This window comes from Rousettus aegyptiacus, unplaced genomic scaffold (genome assembly GCF_014176215.1).
Source record: "Rousettus aegyptiacus isolate mRouAeg1 unplaced genomic scaffold, mRouAeg1.p scaffold_m13_p_4, whole genome shotgun sequence".
NCBI classification, from domain to species: Eukaryota; Metazoa; Chordata; class Mammalia; order Chiroptera; family Pteropodidae; genus Rousettus; species Rousettus aegyptiacus.
In genome coordinates, this window is record NW_023416307.1 from 58,814,374 (window position 1) to 58,836,695 (window position 22,322).

Consider the following 22,322-nt stretch of genomic DNA (forward strand, 5'->3'; position numbering starts at 1 on the left):
AAAAAATGAACAACACTGTTTCCACTTTTTGAAAGAACAGGATATAGTCACTATATAGCAATTTCTTATTCCCAAAGAAATTTAAACCTAAAATTGGTTTTATAGTATCATCCACAGAGCCATTCTACTACCGAAAGCAAGAGACTAGAACACAAAAATTTTACCATTTGATTGTAACATTTACAATATAGCATGCTGCAAAAAACATTTTTTCCAGAAGGAATTACATGAGAAGATAGTAATGGAAGATGTAGACACAGAAAGAAACATATAAAGTACATAAAATTCTATATCACTCCATTGCTCATTATGGTGCCCCAACATGGTTATTGATAGTCTCCATTTATTTCTTCCTTCAACTTTGGAGAACATAACTTTTGTTCACTTTAGGGAAAATTGTTCTAAGTGCTGGAGAAATAAAACAGTGAACAATGCAGCAACTTTCCTTCAAAAGACTGATAATAAGTAATAAGTCCTGTGCTTAGCTCCAATCTTGACCTTGGCCTGACTCTGGCCTTTGCTCCAGTTTAGGAGGTAAGCCACAGCAGGCCAACACAATGGTATGTTTTCCACCTGTCATACCAGCTCTGCCCCACTGACCTAGATCCAGCTAATCATGATGTAGGCCTGTTAGAAATAATTTGGACAAGCATATGAGCCTGTCGTTATGTAGGTCCATCGACATGCTAGTGGATATACAAAGTTATTTTTGAAAACAAGCTATGTAAGAGTAAAAGCAGGACTGGCAGTTTTCCAGTAAAAGTCAAGACAAGTTTTTCTTCTTCCTCAGTTAACTATGCATGTATCCATACAAAGAAAGGAGTGGATGAAAAGCACTTTGCAGAGGCATGTCCTACTCCCTCCCCCAGCACCATGCTGCCACACTGCTTGGTTCTCTGATGCACTACCAACTCCCTGCCATCCTACTGGGACACACACTGAACAATCTGGGGCACAGGAGCAGCTGTCCCTGCCAGGAGCTCTCTGCTCAGAGAGGGAAGCATAACCCTGTTAAATTAACAGTTGTAAATGGAGCCAAGATGTTGTTAATTTATTTTACTCTATCTTGAGTTTTCTGAATGAGGCACCATCTTATATGACAGGACATCTGCACTTGGGTGTTGATGCCAAGTAGTTCTTTAATACACATACTGCTCCTTGGGAAGTAGACAAACCAATTATTTCAGCGAGCAGGTGTGCAGAAAAGACCCTCTGGTGACTCAAGAAAGATATAATTTTAGACGCCCCCCCCCCACACACACACACCTTTAAGAACATAAAGCAAAGGAGATGAAACTCTTAAAAACCTGGAAAACATTAAAAAAAGGAAGCTGAGAATCTGCATGATATAAAGAAAGAAAGTTTTCATGAATAAAGGAAGAGCTCCTCTCAATTCTCCCCTCACCCTTTCAATTTCTCAGATCATCTTCTACTTCAGCTTTCTAGATGATCAGCAAATAAGCTGACTATTTAAAAGTGCTCAGACTAGACTTGGGTGCCAAGATTTGGGACCAGGCTCACCTGAACAATCCAGGAGTATAAGGAACACAAGTGAGGAAGGGGTGAGCAAGGAAGGGAGAAAATTATGAAAGAGCAAAGTTAGGAGTGAAAGGGTAAGGTGGTTCTGTAAGAGCCAGGAACCCAGCTGGGTGGGAACATCCAAAGAGGTGCTCAGTGTACTCCTCAGGCTTGGAGACCATTTTGGAGGAATGGCTGGACCACTTAAAATTATTAGAGATCTAAGGAAACTGTATTTTAGAGATTGGTTGGAAAAAGACAACTATGACACATTTTTCAGAGGGAGAGAGAGAATGAGAGAGAGAGAGAGAGAGAGAGAGAAGGGGAAGAGAAAGGAGAGAAGAGGAAGGAAGGGGAGAGGAGGAGAGCAGAGAGCAGAGGTGAGGAGAGAGGAGAGAAGAGGGGATAAGAAGAGAGGGAGAAGGGGAGGGGAGGAGAGGGAAGAAATCAGCCTAAGATGAGGCCAGACTAAAGTGGTTGAACAGAGACATCCAGACACAAAAGTATTTTAAGTAAACACTGGGTCTTAAGATAGACAGTACCAGATTGTGTGTGTCTTTCTTTTGTAGCTGTAATTGATTCTATTTACATGGCTTAAACTACAGGTATAATTCTTCTCACAGAACTAGAAGTAATTAGACTGAGAATGTATTCCGCTGAGAGAAGAAATAAGGAGAAAGAGAACATTTCCCAACACTGGCTGCCACACTGCTAACCCCAAGATGTCAGGACACACAAACATTTTCTCAACTAGAAATAGAAGAACTTACCTAAGATAAATGACTTTTGAGCCCAGGGAAACCAGATCACTCAGTGCACTCAGCACAACCCTTTCTGTTTCTAAAAGAAAAAGCTGTGCTTGCCCTGAAAAGTGAGTTGCCTAAAATGATAAAGCAAATGGATCAGTCAGTGGCTCAACTTGTATTTGAACTTAGACTCTCTCCCCTCCTTCCTTACCCCAAGTTCAATTTGATTGCATTAATGACCTGTGACTACTTGGTCTATGTTTTAACAAATAATCCATAAAGCATCCTGTCAATATTCTCATTTATCTATTTATTTAACAATACTGAGTGTCTGTCCTAGGCAATATAGATGCTCTTGTGAGCATGGATACTATATCTACCCACACAGGACACACGGGATTTTTTTTTGAATATGCTTTTTAAAAATAACCTTGTAGTACTTTAACAATCAATAATTTACCAGGAATTCACAGTAGACACCTGATCTTATATCCATCTTCTAGAGTAAGGCAAATAGACTAAATATGCAAATTATAGAAGGAGGAGGTCCATTAAAAGGAGATCCTGGTATTTAGTGGCTAAAGAGTCAATTCACAAGTTTCATTAAGATAGATTTATTTTTTAAATTCAGCCTTGCCACAAATAAGCTTTGTGCTGAGCTCTGATGTTTTCTAAGGGAATTTCAAAATTCTTTCATTTTTACATGAGATTGTTGCTGTCTGGGAATTCATTAAAGAGGATATTCCAGTGTAGTGTATTATACGTAGGAAGAGTATCATTATGAGTTACAATAACGTTTTCAGGAATCTTCATTGCTATAGCTTAATATTTTTACTGACCAATATATTTGGAAGCTCTGTAATTTATTAAGTTTTAAAGGAAACTGAGCTGTATAAAATCTTTATTTTTCTACCAAGGCTAAAAATCTCGGATGAATATTAGTCTGAAGAAGATGAAGGGTACCATTACATTAACTTGTTGGGACCTAGTCAAATTTCTAAATCCACTAAATGAAAGAGTGATAATTTTCATCAGTAATTAAGAATCATATAAGAAAATCAAAAATAAGAAGTAGTTATTTAATAAATCCAACATTGTTGCTCTGGTTAATTGTTTCCTTTCCCTCTGGGGGTGGGAGGAGTGGAAACTTAGGACTCATTCTAAGATGTCCAAACATTTGCATTCTTCATGTTACAAAAGAACTTTAGGCAATAATTCTTGAACATCTGACTTTTAGAATTAAAATAACATCATCCATTCAACTGGGACAATTCAATTCATTTCATGTTTTCCAGTTATCATAGAAATACCTTAACCTTCTAACCACAGAAAAACTTAACCTTATATCTACTTCTGCCAGCCATAAATACTATTATAATACTTCACATTTTCTCTTAAGCAGGGTTGAGTTTTAAATGTTTTTTAAAAATCATTAATATACAGCAATTCTTCTTTCTAAGAATATCTTTAGTGAACCAAACTATTTCAATTTGATTGAACAAAAAATATTTCTGAGAAGCAAAATTAAAAGATTGGAGATATCTCAAGCAAAGTTTTCTTTAACACACTGTCATTTTCATGCCTATCATAATCTTATATAGACCATAAAGGAAGCAAAATAAAGTGTTTGCAGATATATATGAAATGGTACAAATATCTAGTTATGACTCAGTCTATTTCTTATTAATTCGTTAAAATTATTAATCTCATCAGAAATTATTAATGTTTAATTTCATCAGAAAATTTCACTCTATTTTTAAGTATAGTTCATTTTAAGAATAGTTGATACCATATACTTCAGAGAAAATATCTCAAGTATTAAAGAAGTTTACAGTGAAGCTTCTGTGCTTTCTTTGAACCTAATCAATCATCAGAAATCCAGTGAAATGCCCCTTATGGAGGCAAGAAAGGAGGCTAGACCAACCTCCTCCAGTTCTGTAGATGAATTGCCTTCAGGTTTTGGGGCACTTGTAGGAAAGAAGGTGTCATTTAAAAGATGAATAGTCACTCCTGGGATACACAGGGTTTCTCAACACTCAATCTGGTTTGAAGATCTAACTATAATGTGAGGGGCTAGGGAGCAGGATGCAGGTAGAAGCAATATAACTGCCTTACTTTTGTCAAAAATTGTCATTACTTTTTTAAACTTCAATTTTCAGTCCAGTAAAAAGTCCATTTTTAGTTCCTGGGCCGGTGGGAACACAAATATGTAATGACTAAGCAATTCTTCAGGGGAATGTGAGACATCGAGAGTCACCTTGCAAATCCCGGCAGAGCAGTAGTAAAGGAGCTTGGTTTCCCCTTTCAGTTGAAGAGTGCGGCATATTGCTACAGCTCCAGAGTTATAATCAGTGGGCAAGAAATGCTCATTGATTGACTTACTATATAAGAAAACAAAATATCCCATATTGGAAATTACAATAGTAATATTAGCTTTTCAAATAATAGCTAGTGATTAAGATATAGGTCTTCAGCTCACTTTTACCTTTTCAACTATAAATCAACAATAAGAAAAAAAAAAGGAAAATACACAAACACATGGAGGCTCAATAACATGCTACTAAACAATGAATGAGTTATTAATGAGGTCAAGAAAGAAATCAAAAGATACCTAGAGACAGATGAAAATAAAAACACAATGACTCAAAATCTATGGGACACAGCAAAAGCAGTCCTAAGAGGGAAATTCATAGCAATACAGGTCTATCTCAAAAAGCAAACAAACAAAAAAAAAAAAAGAAAGAAAGAAAGAAAGCAAAGCAAAGCTCAAATAAACAATCTAATCTTACAGTGAAAAGAACTAGAAAAAGAATAGCAAACAAAGCCCAAAATTAATAGAAGGAAAAAAATAATAAAGATCAGAGTGTAAATAAATGAAATAGAATCCAGAAGAACAATATAAAAGATTAATGAAACCAAGAGCCGCTTCTTTGAAAGGATAAAGAAATTGACAGACCCGTAGCCAGACTGATCAAGGAAAAAAGAGAGAGGGCTCAAATAAATAAAATCAGAAATGAAAGAGAAATAGCCACAGACTCCACAGAAATACAATGGATCATAAGAAAATAATACAAGCAATTATACACCAACAAATTGGACATCTAGAAGAAATGGACACGTTCTTAGAAACATATACTCTCCCAAGACTGAGTCAAGAAGAAACAGAAATTCTGAACTGACTGATTACCACCAATGAAATAAAATTAGTAATCAAAAACCTCCCAAAAAACAAAAGTCCTGGACCAGATGGCTTCATAAGCAAATTTTACCAAACATTCAAAGAAGAAGTATCACCTATTGTTCTCAAACTATTCTTAAAAATTTCAAGAAAAGGAAAGGTTCCCTAACTCCTTTTATGAGGCCACCATTACTTTGATTCCAAAACAAGACAAAGACATTACCAAAAAAGGAAACTATAGGCTGATATCTCTTATGAATATTGATGCAAAAATCTTCAACAAAATGTTAGCAAAATGAATTCAGCAATACATTAAAAATATCATAAACCACAATCAAGGTGGATATATTCCTAGAATGCAAAGTTGGTTAAATATCTGCAAATCAATTAATGTGATACACCACATTAACAAATCGAAAGATAAAAACCATATGATCATATCAATAGATGCAGAAAAAAGCATTCAACAAAATCCAGCACCCACTTAGGATAAAAACTCTCAGCAAAGTGGGCATAGAGGTAACATACCTCAACATAATAAAGGCCACATATGACAAACCTACAGATAACATCATATTCAATGGGAAAAGGCTAAAAGCATCTTCCTTAAGATAAGGAACAAGACAAGGATGCCCACATTCACTACTCCTCTTCAATATTGTATTGGAAGTCTTAGTCACAGCAATAAGACAAGAAAGAGAAATAAAGGCATCTGAATTAGAAAGGAAGAAGTAAAACCCTCTCTATTTGCCAATGACCCTCTCTACTATATAGAGAACCCTAAAGGTTCCACCAAAAAACTGTTAGAACTGATCGATTAATTCAATAAAGTAGCAGGTTACAAAATAAATATTCAGAAGTCAGTGGCATTTTTATACACCAATGATGAACTTTCAGAAAGAGTAATTAAGAAAACAATCCCATTTACTATTGCATCAAAAACTATAAAATACCTGGCAATCAAATTAACCAAGAAGGTAGAAGACTTGTTTTCAGAAAATCATGTCATTGAAAAAAGAAATAGAGGAAGATATAAAAAAGTGGAAGCATATACCCTGTTCATGGATTGGAAGAATCAACATCATTAAAATGACCATACTATCCAAAGCAATCTATAGATTCAATGCAATCCCTATCAAAATATCAATGGCATTTTTCAGAGAGCTAGAATGAATAATCCTAAAATTTATATGGAACAATAAAAAATCCTGACTAGCCATGGCAATCTTGAGAAAGAAGAATAAAGTTGGAGGTATCACACTACCTGATATTAAACTATTCTACAAGGCTACAGTAATCAAAACAGCATAGTATTGGCATAAAAACAGATACACTGATCAGTGAAACAGAATAGAGAACCCAGAAATAAATCCACACCTATATGCTCACTTAATATATGACAAAGGAGGTGAGAATATACAATTAAATTCAATAAATGGTGCTGGAAAAATTGGACAGATACATGCAAAAAAAAAAAAAAAAAAAAAAAAAAAAAAAAAAAAAAAAAAAAAAAAAAAAAAGGCCTGACCATCTTCTTACACCATATACAAGAATAAACTCAAAATGGATTAAAGATTTAAATGTAAGACCTGAATCCATAAAACTTTTAGAAGAAAACATAGGCAGTAAACTCTCTGATATTACTAATAGAAATTTCTTTTCAGATATATTTCCTTGGGCAAGGGAAACAAACAAAATAAATAAACAAATAGGATTACATCCAACTAAAAAGTTTTTGTACAGCAAAGAAAATCATCAACAAAACAAAAAGACAACCAACTATTTGGGAGAAGATACATCTGATAAGGGGTTAATATCCCAAATTTATAAAGGGCTTATACAACTCAACAACAACAAAAAACAAACAATCCAATTAAAAAATGGGCATACCTGAACAGATACTTCTCCAAAGAGGAAATACAGATGGCTAACGGACATGCGAAAAAGATGCTCAAGGTCACTAATCATCAGAGAAATGCAAATTAAAACCACAATGAGATATCACCTCACACCTGTCAGAATGGCTATTATCAAAAAATCAAAAAACAGTAAGTGTTGGCAAGGATGAGGATGTGGAGAAAAGGGAACCCTCATGCATTGTTGGTAGGATTGCAAATTGGTACAGTTGCTATGGAAAACAGTATAGGAGTTCCTCAAAAATTAAAAATGGATATACCTTTTGACCCGGCAATTGCACTTCTGGGTATTTATCCAAAGAAAACCAAAACAATAAGTCATAAAGATCTGTACTCATCAATATTCATGGCAGCACAATTTACAATAGCCAAGATATGAAGCAACCTAAATGCCCATCAACAGATGATTAGATAAGGAAATTATGGTTCAAATAGAATATACAGATACCAAATTATAATATACACCTGAAAATTATATAATTGTATTACCCCAATAAATTTAATTTAAAAAAAAGAAATTATGGTTCTCATATATAATGGAATATTACTCAGTCATTAAAAAAAATGAAATTTTACCATTTGCAATGACATGGATGGACCTACAGGTTATTATGCTGAGTGAAATAAGTTAGACAGAGAAAGATAAATACTATATGATTTCACTTATATGCAGTATCTAAGGAATAAAAAGAACAAACTAATCAAAAACAGACTCACAAATATAGTGGACAATTTGGTGACCGACAGAAGGGAGGGGATTTGGGAGGCTGGGAGAATAGGGTGAAGGGTTAAAGAAGTACAAATTAGTAGTTGATAGTTGGGCACGGGGATGGGGAGCACGGCAGAGGAAATGCAGTTAGCATTAATATGATGGCTAAGTGGAGGGCCAGGGAAGGGAGGGAGTAATTGGGGGAGATAATTTTATGAACATTATAGATGTCTAACCAATATACTGTATACTTGAAATTAATTTAAATAAATAAATTTATATATATACACATAAAAGAAGTCATTCATGGAAAACCTAAAAAAAATTATCTTTTGTTTAATTTTGTATATTTGTACCTTTATTTGTCCCACACAACAAATAGGGAGAAGACAAAGGGCATAGTATAATTGGCACCTTCTAACAGACAAAAGTCAGCACACAAAAGGCCTTTTCTTTTTCTGTCACAGCTGAATATCCAGTTTCTAGAATGGCGTCCTGAAAACAGTAGATGCTCATTAATATTTGTTGAATAAATCCAAATTTAAACATCTCAGTTCATATCATTTCAGAAAGATGATGCTAGGCAAAGAGGTCTGAGATTCCATTATGTCAGCTTTGTTAAAATCCTTTACTTCCCAGTGATGGACTTCGAGAGCATCTGATTAAGACAAATACGTGTTCCCTCAACACCAAACTGAATAACTGACTTCATACAGTGAGGTTGAACACAAAAATCAATTATGGAAATGAATGAGCAGGGTTCAGACAAGGAGAGAAGACACAAGAGTATACAAATGACATGATAATAGTAATTATAAAAGCACCCTGAAATGTCAACAAATCTAAGATAAAAAACCAACTGACTTTGTTCATCATATCTATGGATTGCCTGTAGTCGTATCAATCAAATTATTTTTTAAATATATATTTCCGCTTCTCCATTAGTAAAACAGGTGAAAATATTCATGGGGGATAATTAGAGGCTCTCTCCTTCCCTCTATTTATACTTAATTTGTATAATGAGCCCCAGGGCGTAAAGTTATATAGTCTGGGATGACTATTTCTTAGCTATTTAAGGAAGGAAACTGCCCTTCCACAAACTGGGGCTCTGAGATTAAGCACATACTTTTATGCTGGCATATCTATCAGGGCACATGATGGACAGAATAATGTAATTAAACTCTTTCAGACCTTTGGGTAGGTATGACACAGATAGGTAGGTATAAGTCACCTGACTGAATCAAGGCCAAAGTTACTGATGCCCAAGTCAACAATGGTGAGAGTCAGCTCTGGGAGAAAGAGGCTCCATGCTTGAGCAGTGGAGCAAATCCTCTGATGAGCATTGCCTGTTCACTATCTCTCCCAGTTTTCACTACCTTTACCAGCATTCACTACCTCTACAAGTGGCATGCTCAAAGGAGAGAAAGGCGGGCAATGTGAGGGAGACACGGAACCCTGCTCTTGGAGAAGCACCTGTGCCTATAGTAGCCACTGAGCTGGGGAGAAAATGAGAGGGATTCCCCATCAGGCTGCTGAAAAGGCTGAAGTCACACAGGAAGACTTGAGACTTCTGCTAACAACTGGAGAAAAAGAGAACAGTGGGGCACAAATACATCTGGGAGAAGACAGAAAAGCAGCATACCAGCAAAACCCCCTTGTATCACTATCACAAGTAAATTCCTCTCAGTTGAGAGTCCCTAAAAGCAAACCGCAGCCTGAGCTGCTGGAGAAGATGCTCAGAGCCAACTAGCAGGAAAAGAAATCCAGGGAAACAGACAGAAAACTCTTCCTTCTGGGTAAAACACTCCAAAGCATTTCTTGTTGAATGCTCAGAAATATAGAACATGATAAGTATTTATTTGAATTACTATATTCTTCCTACTATAATGAATAGTGATTATCAATTTATTTTTTAAATTTAGCCTCTATCGTAAGTTAGTTACATTCTGAATCAGTGGTAGTTGCTAGATTTTATTCAATGAATAAATGAATGAGAAAGACCTTCCTCATTCAATCTAAATACTGCTCTTCTCCATATATCTACTTGCCTTGCTTTTCCTCCTTCATGCTTAGAATCACCTGACATATATTTTTATTTCATTACTAACTGTCTTCCTTTGGAATATAAACTTTCTGAGAGCAAGACCTCATCAGTTTTGTACAACCCTCAAAGTCTTGGTAGCTAAAATAGTTTTGGCACATAATTGATGCCTCCAAGATATTTATTTATAGTTAAGTGACTTACATGTCGCACTATGTTAGTGATCAGAGAGCATGTATATGGGCAGCACCCAGCTAACTGGCTAGCTGGCCTTGCTTTTCTCTGGGAATCTAATGCTTTGGGTCTTCATCAAGCCACTCTTTAGCAATCATATTCCTCTATCTTTTACATTTATGACTGGACAGCATATACAGTTATGTAAATTCAAACCTCATCATAATTGTTAGAGGAACACATCACTGTGTCTGTTTATAATCAAGATAATCGAGGAAACATACAGGGGCCCAGTTTATCCAGCTTCTGAATGACAGAGCCCACCCTCGATCCCATTACTCATCCAGTGCTTTTTAAAATAGAATGTGAGAAGCTAATATTCCCTGGTATATAAGAGCATTGGCTGTAGAGTTAGAGGTGTGTAGGTTTGAATCTCAGCTTTGCCGCTTAATTATCAGTTCTTAATTTTGGGCAAGTCAGCTTCAGTTTTCTTATCAGAATCTTTGGGCTGTCCTAAGGATTAAATGAGTTAATGTATATAAAGTTCCTAGCACACTCCCTGACATATTGTACATGCTCAAAACGGGGTAGCTGCTACTATTTCTCCATTATGATCACTGACATCATCAATATCATCTCAGAGTAATTTCTATATTATTATTAAGCTAAGTCAAGACATGTTAATAAGATAAACACCCAGAGAGGTTTGGTTGTGAGACCTTATTCATCTCCATGACTGCCAATATCCCCACCCCACCCGGGGGAAGGAGAGTAGAGGTCCTGAACTTTACAGTACTACTGAGCTATCTATCCTCAAAGAGATAAGCAGAAAACTGTCTAAAATGTGCCACAATACTTAATCCTGGTCTTTCTTATCCTTGGGAAGGGGGCAGATCTGTTTACACTGTCAATAATAAATCACAATCCTATTCCTTACCACCTAACACACACTAATTCTTTTATCCATCCCTAGATCTCCACATGGTCCAGCATCTTGTTGGTGGAAATCCACTTAAACTAGAAGTCTATTCATTCTAAAAATATATGCCTTTCACCTGACAACCCCCTACCCTACGAAAAAATCTCATTTCGCTTCTATTTCATATATCTACATCACTGATCTAGTGGTATCCTTTAAACAGCCAGTGAAACGACTGCCTGTGCGGGCTCTGAGACTTACTCTATTTACTCACGTCTCATGAAAGCTGTTGATGCAGTTGCCAGAAATGCTGTAGAGGATTAGTTTAGGAGCATCTGGTCCTGAGAAGAGGGGGGCATCATGATTTGGGATTTCTACTCCATTCAGTTCACCAAGTACTGTGCCTAATACCTAGTTAGGGTACAGAATATGTGTCACCAGAGTGTATGTCATCACGAAGCCTAGTCAAATAAAAAAGAACTTGGAATTCCATTTGCAAAAAATAAACAAAAACAAAAAACAAAAAAAAAAAAACCAGTAGCTTGAGTTTTTATATTACTGATTATAAAGTGCTTTTAACTTCATAAAATTGTTCCTCAAGGAACTACAACGAAATAGGCCAAGTAAGTGTGCTATCCTTTTTATAAAATGAAAAAACAGATTGGCAAAGCCCCGCAAATGGTAGAATGGATCTTAAACCTAGGGCTCCAATCAATCTCCTACATTTTAAGAAATCAGAGAATTCAATCTAAGAAATCAACACTAAACACTCAGAAGGCACCATTGAATAAAAAGTAATGCTAATATCAGTACTAAGACTATTTGAAGTATTTTTAATGGCGGCATTGGTTTACCTTTCAGATCTTATGACAGAGGTGGCCCCAGAATCTTTGTGTAAGAGGGACTAGGGGCAGGAGCGGGAGCTAAGTAATTCTTGAAACTGCACTCACACAGCAAACATACTGCCTTTACAATATGTGTATTTCTATAAAATAGCTGGTGGAGTGGTCTTGGAGGAACACTGCTATGTATCAACATTAATTTGCACATCTTAATATTCTATATCAATCACAGGTAAGTGATTGTCCATTTACAACAGCACTTGAGAAATCTGATTCTAGAAGAAATGTTGCTGTATTTTTCCACATACAGAAAAAAAAAACAACTGAATTTTTTCGTTGGGGAGGGTGGGTGCCGAGTAAAGGGCACACAGTGTGAGGACAAATAGACTTCCATTTTAACTGGGTTTCTATCTCCAAGCTGTTAGACAGTTTAAGGGCAAGTACAAGAGCCACTAGAAAACACTGTAAATCGTAACTGAGTCTAAATTTGCTCATGATGTTATTATCCTTGCCATTCTTCCTTTCTTACTTTTCCCTGTGTTTTTGGCATCCATTCATCCCTTGATCATCATTCACTGGCCCTCATTTATTATATATGTTCCCTGACATGGCTTTGGGGTCAAACAACTTGAGTTCAAATCTTGGCTCAGTCATTGCTTAAATGTGTGACAAGAGTAAACTACTTAATTTCTTTAGAATTAAGTTTCTTTACCCTTTATTAAGGCACTGATACCTATTGTGCAAAATTTTCTTGACTATGGAAAATAGTATTGGTAAAGTGACTCATACTTAAGAACTTAATACATAATTGCTTGGAAGGAGACAATATAAATAAAGTGAAAATCACTACTTTCTGGAGAGTAGGGATTAGGTGCATTATTTGATAAATACTTTATGGTTTTCTCTCTTTGATAGCTCATGGAGGAAATTTTTCAGGACTATGTCCATTTCATAGAAATAATAAATGCCCCTTCTAAATTAAAAAAAAAAATCCTTTAAAGGTAAAGATTATAAAATACACTCAGATCCCTGGAGAAAATAATACTAATAATAAACTGGAAAATTTATAGTACTATACGTCAAGTATTCATCTAAGCACATTAATATGTTTTACGTATGTACATACACACAAATATATATTTATTGAATATATAATATATAATGCATTATGTAACATATATAATATATAATATATATACTATAATATATATAGTATATATATTCACTAATTTAATTCTAACAAAGCTACACAGTGGGTACTATTACATCACAGATGAGGGGACTGCGGCACAGGGACATTAAGTAACTTTCTCAAAATCACACAGTTAGTAAGTGGCAGAGCCAAATTTGAACTCAAAATACTTGTTGTACAAATTGCGCGTCAGGTAAAAATCACCCTAAGATGACAGGGCTGGCCTACTCTCTGCAGGTTTTCTTCCCTCAAGGCTCTTGGACAAGGTGAAAAATGGAGTAGGAAGTAGGAGAACATAGAGCAGGACTTTGTCACAGCCAGTGGCTGCCAATGCTGGGCTAGCTCCGAAAGTCTAGAAGACTGTGCTTCAGACCTGTCACTACGATTTCACTTTCCCCTTTCAAAACCTCTCTACAATAGAAAAGTGCAAATAGCATTTCGAAGCAGGGGCTGTGGTATCATGACCTCATCACCCAAGTGATGCCGTGACTCATTTTCCTTGTGAAAATTTTGACAGAGAACATTCTCACTTGAGATGTGGAGAACAGCCCAAACACCAGGTTTCTCATCAATTCTGAAAGCAGGAAAGAGAAAATATTGGAGAACAGAGAAACCAACACTGCAGGGAATGAGCGCGACAGGACCTCAGGTCAGGAATTATAGCTATTTAGTCAAATGAGAAAAGCGGATGAATAAACTAGAGTCACCCTTTTATGCATTCTTATCAGAAAAAAAGATTGAGCAGATGGTAAAGAACAGGTTCTATGATTTATTCCCCAGTCTGAGAATTTAAATCCAACCATAGTTCCTGAATTAGGTATTTTCTTTTTCTTGAACAAGCTATTCCTGTACTTTCCTGACAGTTGTAGTGAGGCACATAAAGAAATTCATCCAGAACTATGGACATCAATCATTCTTCTTGCTCTGATTATATTCTCCAGAAATGTCATATTATTTATGCCATATAGCTTGTTGGAAGAATTTAGTGACAGTGTTCATCATGGCACAAAGAACCAGCACACCTCCCACTTTGTGATTCTGCAGGGAGAAACACTGCACCCCTTGAAGCCGTCAAAGAGAGAAAATGACCTCTTGTCTGTGTTTAAAACTAGGCAGGTAAATTCTACAATTTTTACATTAGTCCATATGAACCTGCTGCCCAGGGAGTTAAAATAACCCTATCTTTGAGTCAGACTAATTATGCTGAATTGGGTAAAAATTAAGAAAAAATATGAAGTCCGATTCTGAGGTCTTGAGGACAATGAAAATTTCATTCCTTCTTCTTGATGCATAGACAACTACGAGATGTGCCACAACCACCCAAAGAGTTGCCATGAGTGCCAAGTCTGTGCTAGCACTGTGAAACTGAAAAAAAATGGGGATCTTTACAGCTGTGCCATAGCACAGAGCCATAAATATGGTTTCTGTTACAACTGCTCCACTGTCCTTGTAGTGTGAAATGAGCTACGGATGCTATGCAAATGAATGAGCATGGTTGTGGGCCATAAAACCTTATTTATGAACACTAAATTTGAATTTTCATAATTTTAAGGTATCACAAAATATCATTACCCTTGATTTTCTGTCAACCACTTTATAATGTAAAAACTATTCTCAACCTACAGGCTGTAGTCATCAAATCTCTGGAGCAGGGGACACCTCTATCTTTAATCCCCACTGCATCCTTGTCTTTCATTTGTTTGTTTGTTTTTACATTGTAGTTATTAGTGTACTTATTCCCCAAAATCTCCATTACTCTGTGAACTCTGTGAAGATAGGAATATTGTCTTATTAATAACAGAATCTATGATACTGTGAAATTTATTAAGAAATACATATTTGGTCTTTGTCCTCATTTTGGCACAGAGATCCTAAAACCCTAGGAATTTCCTGGGGTGTGAGCAATAAAAGTAAATTTTGTTATATTAATGAGGTAACCTTTGGAATTCACCTGAGGAGGAGGACTCCTCATCCGGAGAACTAACCCTGAGTTTAGAGAGTTGAAACTTTCAGTTCCACTTCTGACCTCTTGGGAAGGGAGAAGGGCTGGAGGTTAAGTCAAATGCTAATGGCCAATGATTTCTTCAATCAATCCTATATAATGAAGCCTTCATAAAACCCCAAAAGGACAGGGCACACAGAGTTTCCAAGTTGGTGAACACGTGTGGGTGCAGGCAGAGTGGCAGGCTCAGAGAGGGCATGGAAGCTCCTTGCCCTTTCCCCGCAACTTGTCCTATGCAGCTCTTCCAGATGGCTGTTCCTGAGTTAATTTTTTTTTTTTATAATAAGCCATTAATCTAGTATGTAAACAGGTTTCCTTGAGTACTGTGAGCCGTTCTCGTAAATCAATGAAACCCAACTTGGGGGTTGTGGGAACTTCTGATTTAGAGCCAATTGGTCAGAAGTAGAGGTAACAACCTGGGCTTGCAACTGACATCCTGAGTTGGAGGGATCATGGGAAACTCCAACTTGTTGTTGGTCATCAGAAACAAAGGTTAACAACCTGGGCTTGCAACTGGCATCTTGAGAGGAGGGTAGTTTTGTGGGACTGAGCACTTTACCTATGAAATCTGATGCTTCTTCATGTAGATAATGTCAGCTTTGTGTTGAATGGTAGGGCATCCAGGTGGTATCTGGAGAATTGTTGTTAGCGTGAGGAAACTCCTCCCCCCACATCAGAATTGAGTTCAAGACACTTACAGAGAACACCATTTATTAATCACTTTGTGCCAGGCACTGAGCTAAGTGTTTTGCATGGCTTGGGACAAGCACCCCAAGAGGTGCTTCTGTGGTATGCAGACTGTTTTGAGCTAAAGGCTATTTTAGCTTCAAGCTCAAGAGAAACTTATGTTCCTACCTTTAACTAACTATAAGAACTTGAATTAGGGGCCTTGCCCATAAGAAGAGATTATCAGTGATAACATTTTTGACCCATCTATATGACAGGACAAACTTTTATTTACTAAATTTACTAAACATCTGCTCTTCTATCATCCTGCAATGACCCTTTGAGGCCCTCAAGGTACCTTACCTCATCCTTAGCTCAGAATGTTTTATATACCCGTGTTCCCTTTCTATCTCTGAACAGCTCATACACATGAGGTCTCTGACTCTCCCATATATGTGGGTTTTACCTGACATATATGTGTATTTAATTTTGTCATTTTCACTTGCTAATCTGTCTCATGTCTATTTGATTATTAGACTAGCCAGAAAAACCTTGAGGGTAAAAGAAAGTTAATTCCTCCTAAACAATGGAAAATCTCATCACAAAAGTATAAGGTAGGTATTATTATAAGTATATTTATAATGGATGAGGTACGTGTTATTATTTTTACTGATGAGGAAACTAATACTTGGGGATTTCCATATTCAGTAAATGTAGAGCTAGAATTTGACAATTTAGGCAGTCTGTCTAGTGTTCACCCTCTCTACCCCTCTACTATACAGCCTCTATTACTGTTTCACAGAGTAAGGCCTCAATAAATGCCTGGTGAATATGTTCTATAGTTTGGATTCAATTCTGTTTCTTTCCTGAGTACAGGTTATAATAAGAAAGGCACCTCTGAGGCAGGCAAGCTTCAGAGAACTAAGAAATAAATGGTCACCACTGAAGCTGTCCTGCTGTAGAAGGGCCTCTGCCCTGTTATTACTTAGCTGAACTCAGATGGTGCACAAAGGCACTCAAACCTGAATCTAGGTATCACGTGCAGCTTGAGAAGCGCAGGACAGGAGTAGTGGGAAACGCAAACTTGCTGAGCCCCAGCTGAAAGGCCATGCCTACAAGCTAGCAGAATGCCAGCTGCACTCCCAGAAGGAGAGAAATAAGCTGCAGCTGGGAGAACACTTGTGTAAGAGAGGAAAAAAATATATATATTTTTAACCATCAGAGTTGAGCAAGTTGCTTATGTGTGAAAGGTTTTGTGGAATCAAGTTAGAAGGTGCTATCTCACTAAACCAAAGATCACACCTTTCATCTCAAGATACCTGTCTCTAGGGACAATTTCTGGCGGTCTTGGGTCTGGGTGAGGATAAAGCAGTGAAAGGCATCTGGATTAGCTGAGGGAGCACAGTGACCTGGTAACAGGGGGAAGGAATAGGGGAAGCGAGGGACTCTAAATCCCCAGGGCTGTTCCTTAGTGAGAAAAGAGGAAAAGAGGAAAGATGCGGATCACAGTTCCGCTGCTTGGCACATGGAACAGCGACATCAGTACCGCTAAGAGCTGGGTGGCAATGCACTCTCCGCCCCAGACCTACTCATCAGGATCTGAATTTTAACAAATCACAGCGTGAAATGTACTGGCCTGTAACACTCAGACTACACGCACCTGTCCTGGGAAATCCACAGTTCCTCTTGAATATCTTTAAAGAAAAGTACAGTTTCAGAGGTGCCTCTCTTCTGAAACTCAGAAAATAAGCAGCAGCAGGGAAAGTAGCAAAAGCCCTGGATTAGATATTAGGAGGCCAGGACTGTGAATCTTCATCACTTCAGCCTCACCACTTCTCTGGGTTTAGTTTGCTGTGTTTGTGCATTAAAGGAATTCACTAGGAAATTAAAGACTCAAACATTCAAAGTACGAAAGTCCTAATTGTGTGCAAATTTTGGTTATATATGTTCTGTTTCCTATTTCCCTAAACAAGAAAGCATCGGAGAAGTAGAATATGATCTCAAATCCTACTCTGGCATGGGCAGGGTACCCCATACCCTTTTGCCTCTGTCACTACCCTCTAAAATTAATTATATACATTGAATATATGATGAGGTTAAGATTTTTCTCAAACGTGCCAGTCCCCAGAGATCACCAAAATGAGCGAGCACAGAATTTGTCCATTGGCCAGCCTCCCATGTGCTGAGATTCTTGACTCTGCACAGTTCAGGATGGCTTCACTCATATGCTTCTGCGAACTAGCAAATGACTCACCTCATAAGAAAGCAGACATCACTTTCCTTTAGGCACCTAGCTCCAGTCCTCTCAGAATGCAGGAACATATCATTCATCAGTCAGCAAAAAGCTGTGCCTTCCCCCACTTCCCCTGAAACCTTTACAAGAAAGAAGCATTCTAAGGGAACACCTTACTTGACAATTTTTAAAACCAAATTGTCAGTCAGTCTGTGTGGAAAATCTGAATGAAATCTACTGTCCTAGTTGGAGAAAAAAACCAAGACTACTAAAAATAAGATATGCAAATCACTCACTCTCTGCCACAGTTGGTTTCAGCCTATTTTAGCAAGAAAAAGAGGTCAGAACACAGGGAGGAGAAGCTCCAACTCCCATCAGCTTCGACCCTCAGCCCTTGCAAGTGTGAATGGTCTCCCTCTGCAGCTCCTCCATTCTCACAGGTCTCTCCACAGTCATCCCACTACAGGGCTGGGGATCCATCCGAGCCCTAAGTAGTTCAATGACTTGACACCCAGGCTCTCTCCTACTCTTCCTTTCAGCTGTCCTCTCAAGTGGACCTGAGGTCGTTTTATAGCTGAAAACAGTCCATAACAGTATAAGTGTTCAATAAATACTGTTGAAATTCATTTCTAGGCCCAACATGGAGCCACTCTTCCCCAGGAGTATCATGACAGCAAACCAAAACTTAAATAATTCTCATGTCCCTGTAAATGCTCCACTTTATGAGAAATGCAGTATATTCACTTAGCCAATCTTCAAACACCAAGCCAACTCTGGGCTCTATACTTGCTTCCTCATTCCTGCGGATAAAAAAGGGGCCACGTAGAAACCTGACAAGGTCCGAAAAGGCCTGCATTTTGGGCCTTACAAACTTAGGGGCCAAAGTGACCACATAGGATGATCGGAACATAAAAATTCTTAACTAAAAGCTGGTCATGGCAGGTAGCCACATCCTAGGCCTGTCCCTTCCTGGACGAAAGTCAATCTTTACCTTAAGTGAGCTTGTCTATTGTCTTTTTTCATCTAAGATAACATAACTTTGAAATGTCAGAGTAATCTTTTCCAGACCCCTTGAAGTCACAACTGCCAGCACCAGAAGGCAAGATCGCAGAACCCCTCATTGTTACCTCGCTGCTCTCATATCATTTCCATGTACTGTAAATGTTTACTATCTTGTACCCACCAATGTAAAAGATGTATCTTTCCATTTTGCTTTTTATCCAATCCCAGAAATTTCCCCACTTGGCTTTCTCCTGTCCCTTGAATCTACCATCAGTGGGTTTCACGTAACTCCCCTACGTCTCCTCCTTTTATTCTAATGTATATAATAAGCTGCAAAATTGCCATTTTTCCAAAGTATTTTCTTAACTCATTGAGATTTCACTTTCCAGCAATTGTTATTGATTTGGCTCAAATAAACTCATAAGCAATCTCTGCAAGTCTGGACATTACTTATGTTGCTATTCCTTATTTTTTACTCTGTAAGTTTCCTGACTTCTGCCCATTTTGCAGTTTCCTGGACCCTTGGGAAGGGAGACTGCCCACCCCATGAATTGTTAAATACTTTGTTTGTATCACCTAAATTTTCTTTGTACATCATCTTTTAATAATATTATTGAATGAACAAATCAAATGTACCAGTGCCATGTGTTTACAGGCAAAGGGAAAATCTTACACCAAGTCTAAAGTTGGCCATACCTACAGAAGTCATCTCACCTCTTCCCACCTGCTTCATTTACCTCCTCTCCCCTCTCCCCCACTTCAGCCTCCATAAAAGAAATTCATTTGCAATTGCCTCTGGAGCCTACATTTCATCCTAGGAAACAAAAAGCTCACAGAAAGACTAGAAAACTTTTCTTTCTTTCTTTCTTTCTTTCTTTCTTTCTTTCTTTCTTTCTTTCTTTCTTTCTTTCTTTTTAAAATAATAATAAAAGTCAGTTGTCTCTGGACATAGAATTTAGTTGGTTTTCTCTCCTCTGCTATATTCTAATGACAAGGCATTCCTGTTAATTTTCCAAAGGTCTTTTCCTGTAGACATAAAGAAACCCTCCTGCCAATCGCTTTTTCTTTTCCCTTCCCGTGGTAGAGAAACGGGCGCCAACAGCTCGAGGAATGTTAATGTACTCTTAGCAACCTCCAAGCAAAGAAAAACTGGGAGGGACTAGAATGTGACTTCCAATTGACCCAGCTTTCGCTCCCCTTCTTTCCCCACCCACTGTGTAACCTTGACCTGACAGAGCTCTGTACCCGTAGCATGCTGCCGCTGCAGGCTGGAAGTGAAGGCCGACAGACTAGATAAGGGCGGGGGGAGCCCGCTCTCCCATCGCTGCTCCTCTACCGTGGCGCGCCTGGCGCACCGGCTGATGCTTTTGTTGTCCCAGCCCCGAAAGAAGCAATTATCTCCCAAACGGGAGCCTGTGGAAGTTCGTTAAAATAAAACTGCGCGATGTTCCGGAGAAGCAGAGGCCTCCCCGAGGTTTGGGGCGTTGGAGGAAGGGCTCCGCGGGAGGCTGGCGGAAGCCACGCCCCGCGCAAGGTCCGAGCCGCGCCCTGCGGTCCCCCGGGGCCCGGAGGCCAGGCCCCGCCCACCACGCCTGCAGCCGGCCCCCGGCCCGGGGACGGGGGTGCAGGGAGGGGCTGGCTGGTGCTAGCAGTGGAGAAACAAAGGGATGAGGTCACCCCGAAGAGGGGCCGTAGGGAACGCCTAAAGGAGGCAGAGAATGAGACTCGAAGAGGGACTGTGGGACGGAAACCGGAGTCCTAATGCAGGGGGATGGGGCTGGGAGACAAAGGCTAAGGAAAGAGGAGAGTCGGGAAAGGGAGACTAAGCAGCCAGTTGTCTGCACTGAAGGGGACCAGCAGGAAGAGGCACAGAACTAGCCCTGCTTAGGAAAAATTTGAAAGTTTGCTTAAACCCGCTTCTCTGTTCCCCATCATGTCGTTCCACAAACTCTCACCATTTGGGTCAGTTCTTTGAATTACATATTTTAAATCCGCGGTTGTCTAAGAGTGGGCTTCAGGGTGTCTCTGAATCTGAAATATTATGCAGTGTAGCACGTTAATATGCTTATTTTTCTGTTGACTGTCCATAGCTTTTCTAAGAATGTCAAACTGTTCGTTACCCAAAAATGGTTAAATGTTACTAGGTTCTGATATTGTGGGGGTGCGGGAAAAAATACCTAAAATGCAAACGATATCAGAAGTGAGGATGTAATACCTCTTTGGTTAATCATATTAATACTAGTCACCTAGCCAAGATAAACATTTCTAAGGCAAGAGGCCAAAGACTAGTACATTTTACCTGAGAGAAGACTGAGGCTGGAACCTGAAAGACCAAGAGATGGGGTGGAGAAGAAGCATGGGAGGCAGTCAAGGAGGTATGAGCCGGTTAGTGGAGAAAAATCAACTACTGGGCCTGTTTTTTGGTTTTGTCAGGGCTGATATTGAGGCAAATAACCAAAGGAGCAAGTCTGTACCTCACTACATAAGAAGATTGTTTGCTAGTATTCTATGGCCACTCTTGTGACTGGTTAGCCTTCCACCCAGCTGTAAGTTCATTGAGGGCAGGGACTTTGTCCGTTGGTCATTTCAACATCAGCTCCTAGCACAGTTCATGGCACATAGTGAGGATTCAATATGTGTGGAATAAATGAATGAATTACCAAGTGATACATATATTCTTCCCTCTTCCCTATAAAGTGACCAGTTCCCAAGAGGCCTTGGATTAATTTTGCTGTCTGGTGGTAAACATGGGTAATTGACAAAAATCTCTTACCAGTTCCTTTCTTCTACCTGGGGGTGAACATATAAACACCCAATAAGTTTTTCTTTTTAGACCTGAGCAACTAATCTCTCCTACATGCTCTCTTCAGGTCGTCACCTGCTACATAAACCACTCATTTCCTTTTTAATCCTCTTTTTCTTTTCTTCCCGCTCTGACCTTGAAATTCCCTCTCCCCTGTTCTTCGCCTAGCCCCCCACTTCATTTTAACTTTTACCCAATCAACATTAGAAATTTTTTAAAAAAATCCCTCTTTTCATCCCTCATGAGAATCCCTTTGTGATACAAAGGTACCTAATAAAAAAGTTTTGCTATAATTTTCATTCTCACTACTGTTGAATGGGGCTAGCATAACACCTAACAAGGGAAGTTGGGTATATGTATGTGTGTACATGCATATGCATA

At 38.4% G+C, this 22,322-nt stretch overlaps 1 protein-coding gene across 1 annotated transcript in view; it reads right to left on the minus strand.

Moving 5' to 3' along the window:
- GAP43 (growth associated protein 43) overlaps positions 1-22,322 on the minus strand; it is a 94,746-nt gene that overhangs the window by 41,443 nt on the left and 30,981 nt on the right. The gene's annotated exons all lie outside the window — the stretch shown is intronic.